Source organism: Onychomys torridus, chromosome 23 (genome assembly GCF_903995425.1).
Source record: "Onychomys torridus chromosome 23, mOncTor1.1, whole genome shotgun sequence".
In the NCBI taxonomy this organism is placed as follows: Eukaryota; Metazoa; Chordata; class Mammalia; order Rodentia; family Cricetidae; genus Onychomys; species Onychomys torridus.
In genome coordinates this window covers 43,001,268-43,010,243 of record NC_050465.1, presented here as the reverse complement: position 1 = coordinate 43,010,243, position 8,976 = coordinate 43,001,268, and the positions used below count along the sequence as shown (strand labels likewise).

General features: G+C 46.0%; 1 protein-coding gene across 12 annotated transcripts in view; it reads right to left on the bottom strand.

Moving 5' to 3' along the window:
- The window catches only part of Spats2l (spermatogenesis associated serine rich 2 like), a 170,311-nt gene that overhangs the window by 25,121 nt on the left and 136,214 nt on the right, over positions 1-8,976 (bottom strand). The gene's annotated exons all lie outside the window — the stretch shown is intronic.

The following is an 8,976-nucleotide window of genomic DNA, read 5'->3' as shown; positions in this document are numbered from 1 at the left end:
AGAGTCATCAAACAGAACTTCAACCAGTGTGGGCAGCAGCTAGAACCGGATGTCAAGGAGTTAAAACGAGGCCAGCTCTACCTCTGGGACTTTACCTCTGGGACTTTGCCTCCGGGAGCCTGCAGGCAGAGAAACTGCTGGAACCATCGGTTCCCAGACAACTGTGGTTCGGAAGCCTCCTATGGATAAAGTGCCTGAGTGGGAACTCCTTTCGCTGATTGCCCACTATGCAGACATAAACTGGGAGCACCAGGAGGAGACAGGCAGGGCAAGCAGGCTGTGGAAGGAACCTGGAAGGAGCCTCTTAGTGCAGAAAGGTGAGGTGCTGGGGAGGAGGGCTGATAGGGGAGTGCTTCGGTCCCTCCTGCCTGTACCACACAGCACAAGCATGCAGATGAGTGATAAGCCTCAATGCCAGACTTCTGGGCATAAGGCCCCTCCCTTCCCCGTCTCTTTTAAATTAGAGAAGAAAAGTAATTTAAGAGCATTCCTCCCACTCTGGGCTCTGCTTCTTATTACTGTAAAGACCAAGAGCTATGGGGGTCCCTGGGTTGGACCCTGTTGGTGGCCTGGGGCCGGGGAGTCCTCCTTGTTCTTCATCAGCTTGAGTACTGAAGGGAGAGGGGTCTATGCTGTCCAACATCTTAGTGGTCTCCGTCCTTTGGATGAGGGGTTTGTGCCCACCAGGGAAGAGCAGAACTTCCCTTATATGTGAGGCTCCGTGTACTTGACCCGTGAGTCCCATTTCCAAGCCAACTCAAGTATTCCAGCCATTCTCGAGGCCAGAGCAGAACTAGTTCAAGACTTCAGCTCAGCCACTTCTTAACCATTGCATCTATCAACAGAGCCTCTTCCTGGGCTTGGGGACTACAAACGCAGGAAGAAATGTGTGGTTCTGTCGTCTGAGGCCGGGAGGGTCAGCAGCTCTAGCTGCAAGAGACACCCCAATCTTACAAGCGGCCCACCCCCAATTCCGTTCTTCGCCGTAAGAATCCTTCCACTCTGTCCCCCTCCTACACTCTGGGCTGGCTGCAGGTGTCGCCACTCACTCTTCACTCCCCACACCATTCTGTCCCCAGAAGTCTACTCCAGTAGAGAAATATCTCTCCTCCGCACTCCCACTGTGGCGGATTTAACTCTCACCTCAGTAAGAGTAGCTGGTTGTATTAGTTGTTTACATCTTAGTTTCGTGGTTGGGATTCCTGGACTGTTATCCTATCTGTCTGTCTATCTATCTATCTATCTATCTATCTATCTATCTATCTATCTATCTATATTGCATTTTACAACAATTCCAATTCTGTTCCTAACTAAAGTTGATTTTGTCCTTTGAATATAACAAAGGTGGCAAGCGGATCTTTCTAAAGGTTGAACTCAACAGTGTCGTTCAGTAAACACACAAGCTCACCTAGGTCTCCAGTATAGACATGAGGGCTGGATTAGCCTTTCAGAGCTGTCCACTCACAGGACCATCAATGAGGTAAGGTGGCCGACATTCCCGGCATGAAGCCCACTCAGCTACAAGGCCACACAAACACCCCAGATCCAAACAACTGGTTTCGACCTATCACTTGGGCTGAGTTCCTGGATATGCAGTGGGCTCACCTCTCTTAATTTGCATAGTTCATGTTTGGATCCTACAATGACATATATTTGACTGTACCACTGAACTGCATTTTGGGAATGAGGCGTGGAGATTTAGTGTGTAGACTAACTCCAACACTTACCAGGGACTCTGGAGTTCCTCAAAACATAATTAATTTCAATAAAACCCCAGAGGGACTCATTTATCTTCTTGGAATTTTGAAAAGGGCAAGAGTTAGAAAATCCTTTAAGTCTACAAATCTACAACACCAACTGTTCAGCTAGGAATATATGGCTTTAGTTATTAAGTGTCTTTGCTAATTATGTCTTAGGTTGATCTCTTTCTACAGAAAGCACTAGTCAAGAAAATAACTGCATTTCAGGTTTACTATAAAAAAAAAAATAGGACTTAGCCCTCCACCTCTTCTAAAGGAGCCCTAGAGAAGAAGCTAGAAAACTATGGATGCCAACTGTCTTATCACACAGGCATAACATCTGGACACCTGACTAACATTCCTTTCTACACTTTTCCTTCATCTTACATGCTCATTTAACAAGCTGAAAAAAAATACAGAAAGCATGGTAAAATCAAATATTTCAGAATGAAACAGAGCAAGACAAAAAACATTCTTTGTCTTGTGCACAAAATGGAGCCAACCACTCTCAACACCCTGTTGTATTTTCTTCCAGAAACATTCTGGGAAAATCAAGAGTGGGGTGGAGAAAGTTATCTCTGCAGATGCCGTCATAGATGTCGAACACGAATTACTTGGGAATGGAAAGTGTAAGATACTGCGGTGGTACCCAAAGGCTCAGAAGCGCTGTCGTCTCTAAGCCAAGGCAGCCAGGCCTGGCCTTTACTGCCCCTGGCTGTCTGGCAGGTTTGATAGTTCCTTTGGCTCTCAGTGAACAGGGGAGGGAGGGAAAATACCTGCCAGGACCCTCTAGGCGAGCATGCCACCACTGTCTCAGTAATACCCTTGCTCTGCAAACCTCCACATTGGGAAGGCAAATAGACATTAAACTCTGAAAAGTAGACGCTCCTAATCTCTTGCATACAGATGAACGGTGATGGATTTTTCCGATTTGAAAGGCATCTGTTCACAACTCATCTACTGATGGAGCGAAGCCTGGGGAATTTGGTCCTCCCAGACACACTGTGATCTTTCATGCTGCTGCTTCCTTCAGTATGGAATCTCCCCTCTTTATCTGACAAATTTCAAGGCTTCCTCCAAGATTCAGGTACCACCCCCCTGGTGACCTCCTTCCTAAACAGCCAGCCAGGGCTTATTTCCTCCTGCTCCTTCACAGGCCTCCACCTGCCCCTGCCCCTGCACTACACCACTTGTCCACACCGTCCACTGCATTGCCTGTTTCTGCCTGCACCCACCAGACATGGCTTCTTAGGGAAAGCAGTTGGCCCCGTCCTTCAGTATCTGTAGCAGTATTCTCCAACTGTGGTGTGCAGACTCTGTTGCTCAGTGGAACTCACTGAATGCAGACTCCGGGGCCCAACACTTGTGGAATCAGCATCTCTAAGGAAGGACTGAGATGCTCCCCAATCACAAAGATGTTTGAGAAGTGCCACTGGGAGCACAATCTTCTGCCTGTGAGATGGATGAAGAAAGGGGGAGAGAGGGAGAGGGAGGGAGGGAAGGGGCAGAGGGAGAGGGAGAGGGAGAGGGAGAGGGAGAGGGAGAGGGAGGGAGGAGAGAGAGAGAGAGAGAGAGAGAGAGAGAGAGAGAGAGAGAGAAGCAGGGAGGGGGGGGCAGGGAGGTAGAGGGGATCTTGGAGGGGAAAAATATGACTATAATATATTTTATGAAAGAAAATTTTAATTAAGGAGAGCTGAAGGGTAACTTCCCGCCAGTGTCTCGGGGTAGAGGAAAAGAATATTCTTAAATGCTACGCTAGAAAAGAGAGACTTAAGTGAGTGTCCATTGGGGAGCAGGCTCGTCATTTTCTAGAATGATCTGACAAGCTTACTGACTTACACAGAAATATTCATACAAGCCGCAGAGAGCGGTTAAATGTACTTTGGTTTCCTGGCTGAGGCGATGTAAAAACCTCAGTTGGCTTCTGAGCTAGAATGTATAAAATGAAATTCAAACCCCGTTCTGTCTAACTGCACAACACATGCTTCCTAATTAAGTGGTTAATAAACCTTGGAGAGTGTGACTTTTATTAGAATATGGCCGAATAAGAATCAAGAGTTTACAGCCACTGAAATAATAAAGCCGCACACATGTAAGGAATTCATTTATCCCACCTCATGTGCAGTTTGCTGTGTGATTTTTTGTCTACCTGACTAATTGTCCTGAGTAACTCCTGAGTCCTACTCCTACTGGTCTGATAGGTTAAAAACAAAAGCAAAAAATCGTAATATAGAATAGCTCTCCTTAAATATCATAAAGCATTTGCTATCTATAACAATGCTTTAAGAAATCCATCTTCATTTTCCTCTCTCTCTCAGAGACGGGGTTTCCTTGTGTAGCCCTGGCTGTCCTCGAACTTGGAGCACGCGGGCCTCGAACTCACAGAGATCCGCCTGCCTCTGCCTCCAGAGGGCTGGGATTAAAGGCGTGCGCCACCACTGTCAGGCTGTATGATAAATTCTTGAATGACCTACCCTACGGGGGTATGCAGACAGAACACTTGGCTTAATTTCACCTCCAATTTCCATTCTAAGATGTCAAACAGTCACTTCTTTTCAGAAGCGTATGGCTAGCTCGTTGATTGGCAGCCTTCATCTGCTGAAAAGATTCAGACATCTTTTCAGATTTCAGAACAGAAGCAGAAGCAACGCCAAGTCCGCCCTCTGCTCTGATGGAGGGTCTGCTCGGCAAAGCAGCCTGCGGTGAAAGCCAGGCAGATCCCAGGGCCCGAGGCGGGTGGCAGACATAACGTATGGCGGTAATCCACACCCAGGGCCCAGGAAGGCTATTAATGTGAGGCGCTCTTTACGCTGGTTTCCCGGGACTGTACCTAAACTGAAAAGGCCAGTTCAGTACTTTTTGTATTTATCGGCCTGCTCTTCCTTCAACTGATTCATTCAATCCCAGCAGTGGCCCAGGGGAAACATCGAACGCTGCGGAGAAAAACTGGAGGGAGGAAGAAAATAGGAAAAAGGAAGCTTCCACCGCCAAAGAGTGAGCTGCACCTATTTAGAGCGACATATATTCACAAACAGGCAAGATCTGGAAGTGCACCGTACCACAGGGACTCGCCAGTCAGTCGCAAAGTCGCAGGCACCTTGGGTTCCTCCGGGTTTTGCGGTATTTGCCCTTTTCACAGTGTTTGGAATGAATCCTGGTGCCTACTCCTGCTCATTACACTGGTGCAGGGTGAGGAAAAGGAGTCATTTTGGGCAATTTGTCAGCTAGATGGCAACAAAATCCATCCATATGGCCCTCTTGAGGCATAAATATATTTATTAGCCTCTTTTATTATTGTCTCCATGTATCCTTTGCAAGTGTGTGCTCGTTCTCACGCTATGTTCTTTTAATATTCTCAAATAATACGGGCTATTGGGTGTGAGGGAAGGAACAGGTTTATTTAATTTCCTTTGTATAGTGTTTTGTGCAAGGCACAAACAGGTGGGCACTGAGAAAAACCATTTGATGAGAAAGAAAGGGATTTGTGAGGAAGTCTGGTATGGACAGGTTTTTGATGGTTCCGAAGATTGTCTTCACTTCCAGAGCAGAAAGACATAAAAGCCTTTTATTACATTCTAAAAATAAAAACACAATTCAAACTTCTGACTTTTATTTAAAAAAAAAAAAACAAAAAAACAAAACCACAAACAAAAACTGAAAACCACATATCCCGATCTCTTGATTTTGTTCTTCCTATGTGTTTAGGTTTAAAGCTGGCAAAATCTAGTAATTGTTTTGCACACTTCTTATAATTAAATAGGGAATTGAAAGCAATGTGCAATCATTATGTAGCCATGCCAAATAGCTGAAAAGCCTTCTCAGGTCATTCTCGTGCTAAGGACCCCATTAGAAATGCATCTTATTGAAAAGGACATGGAAAAGCATCAGTTTGTGACTATATAATCACACTACACCAGGGGTCGGCACTTCTGGTTTTTTTTTTTTTTTTTTTTGCCACATTGGCTTTACAATGGGATTCCCACTCATTCCCCACGCTTCTATCAAGATCCTTCATGTGACTGAACTCAAAGCCAGATCGACTTGCTGCTATCTGTTTTGTGATACAGATCAAATTCTAGGGTCATTTAAAAAAAAAAAAAAAGAAAACAAAAAAACAAAGATGCGCCATTCCTATCAAAGTCTATGTAGCTCCAAAATGCTAATGATTCTCTTAATCAAGGGAAGGTAATTAAATGGCCAGGTACTTGCTCAACTACCACTGGACCCGAAGCTATCCAGAAATACCTTCTGCTTCCATGCAGTTTACACAGAACAAGGGCTTGCTCACAGTATGTCACTGGCATCGGAGCGGCTGGACATGAGCCATGAATGCCTGGGAATACCAAGCAATATTACTGCCTGCCTGAAGCCAAGGAAGAATATCCCCCAACAGGTGCTTAATGGAACAATTCCCCACTGTACTTCTCTTTACACGCCTCAGATCTCTGTCCTAATCCTGGTCCTCACTGTGGTATCTGGCTTTACTGTAAACGGAGAAGACGACTCCGGCAGAGACAGAATGGCTAAGCAGAGTTACTGCCTGTCATTAGCTACAAACTTCAGTTCTTAATTTTTCCATTTCCTTCTAAGGACTGACTTGAATTCTATAATGAAAAACAGACCAGAAAAAGCAAAGCCTTCAATTTTCTATACTACAATATAATTGTTTTTTTCTGATCTCAAGGAGGCAAAAATGGAGTTTGACCTTTAAAACGTGTAGCTGGAAGGGTTATGTTTCAGATAGTATGGGGAAAAAGATTTTCCCACCACTGATTGAAAAGGGAAGGCTCTGTGGTAAGAAAGGGGTGGGCAAGAAAACCCCCCTTCCTGCCTCCCCCACTACTGGCTTGGAGGACGGCGCACCGGAAGTTAGATTCTCACTGTGTTGCAGAGTCTGACTTTCCCTCAAGGAGGTACCTCAGAACGTGCTGCATTGTCTTCCACTAGGGAATTCTTGGTGTTATCGACATCTTGGACCAAACATGCCCTTGTTATAGGAGAATGGGAAGGAAAGACCAGCGGAGAGGCTGTACTGTACATCCTTGGCTGGTTAGCAGTGCCCCTGGTCTCACCTCGGGCTACCAGAGGCTGGTGACACTCCCTCCCTGCAGCTGTGGCAGTCAACATTATTGCCAGACCAATTGTCTCCCAGAGGGGAGAGATTCACCAGCTGAGAGACTATGTTGGCTTCAGACGACTTACTGTCCCTTCCACAAGATCCAGTGATTTTCAACTGTTACAAGACCCCCCCCCCAAAAAAACAAAACAAAACAAAACAAAACAACCACCTGGATTTAAAACTACAAAAACAAGTTTTCATTATCCATTTATCTGTTGACAGACAGTTAGGTTGGTCCCAATTTCTTGCTACAGTGAATAGAGCAGCAATACGCTTGGCAAATTTCCTACAATCACAACAATGAAAATTAGCCCTAGAGAAAAACGATGGATTTATATAAGGGGTAGAAAAAGCCCAAGTGAGTAAAGTTCTGAGTGAAGCTGAGATGGCCATGTCAAAGACCCCAGAGCCTAAGACCTGTAGAGTAACGGCAAACCCTTCTCTCCAGGAGGTGAGGCTCAGTGGGAAACAGAAAAACATGTGGATGCTGACAGTGCATGCAGAACGTGTCCACCATAGCTTTCTCCCAGCGGGATGTTTAAGGCACGAAGACTGCCCTCAGACTGCTCCTACCTAGACTAGTTAAACCCATCTCCTTGATCCTGCTGTACGCTATAAACCCAGCCTCCTTGTTTATCTGTATGCAATGGTCCCACCTCCCTGTTCTGCTCTATAGAACAAACATACTGAGCTGCCCGGGTGCTGCGGGTTTCCCCATCAGAGTCTAGCCCACCTGAGCCCAGCTTTTGGTCTGTTTATCTGTCTTTCCTTCACTTCCTTGTGGCCCCAGTCTGGTTCAACCCTGGAGCCATGTTGGATGCACTAGACTTAGAATATATAATACCAGTTGGGCGGTGGTGGCGCACATGTTTAATCCCAGCACTCAGGAGGCAGAGCCAGGCGGATCTCTATGAGTTTGAGGCCAGCCTGGTCTACAGAGCGAGTTCCAGGACAGGCCCCAAAACTACACAGAGAAACCCTGTCTTGAAAAACCAAACCAAAACCAAGCCAAACCAAACCAAACCAAACCAAAAACAAAACCCAAAACACGCACACACAAACAAAGAATATATAATACCAAGCGAGGACACAAGCTCAGAAAGAAAAATACTGCGTGTTCCCTCTTATACACACACATTAGCCCTAACACACACGTGCATATGTAAACAAGTGTGCATGTAGGTACGGTATAACATGCAGGACAGAAAATGAGCATTAGGTGGTGAGGAAGGACCGTGGAGACAGCGCACACCTGAGTCACGAAAGAGGACACACAGCGGACTATCTTTCTAGTTCAGACTCTGTAGGGATTTTCTAGTGGCGGATGAACATATAAAACTACAATCAATGCTGAAAGATCAAAATCCAATGTAAAGTTCCACAGCGTCTTCAGGATGCCTATTACGAATGCGTCGAGGGTCTGCTAATTTCAGTGCGTGATGGATTTTATCTTAAGTTTTTCAGACCCAAGTTGTAAGGAAAACACCACCCCAAACAACCAGAGAAGACCAAATTGAATTCTGGGACCACAGAAGTAAGTTTGGGGGTGATGCCTTTGTAGAGGGTGTCTGAAAAGCCATAGGAGTGTTTTAACTATTAGAATGTGGTGTGGAAGCAAATATTAGATCATAGGCACTATCTCTCTGGAAATACTAAGCTACACACACACAGACCTAAGGAGAATGGAAAAACCAGATTCTCAGCATTGTGAGCAACACCTGGCACCACACAAAAGCAGCGCCAAGACGGAAGGAAGGGATGAGTGGGCTGGTCACCAGCTCACAAGAGAGCTGTGCTGCATGACAGACCTCCTGACGTGGCCTCAGACTGGAGTGGCTCAGAGAATGGCCATTCCAATAATTTGACACTCTCTGGGTATCTGAGGAGCAGCACTGGAGTAAGATATCCCTGTGACTGGGCGATTCGGAAACACAAGCCTCACCCGTCACTTCCTGTTGGGAGGCCTCCTCAAGCTCACAGCCCCGAAAAAGACCACCGTGTTTAAAATGTCAAAGAGATGATATCTGCCTGGTGCATAGGGCCACCCGGCCAGCTAGGGTGAGAATGTGTTCAGGAAGGCTTTGCTTAGATACCAGCAAGCCTTCAGCAGCAGGGAAG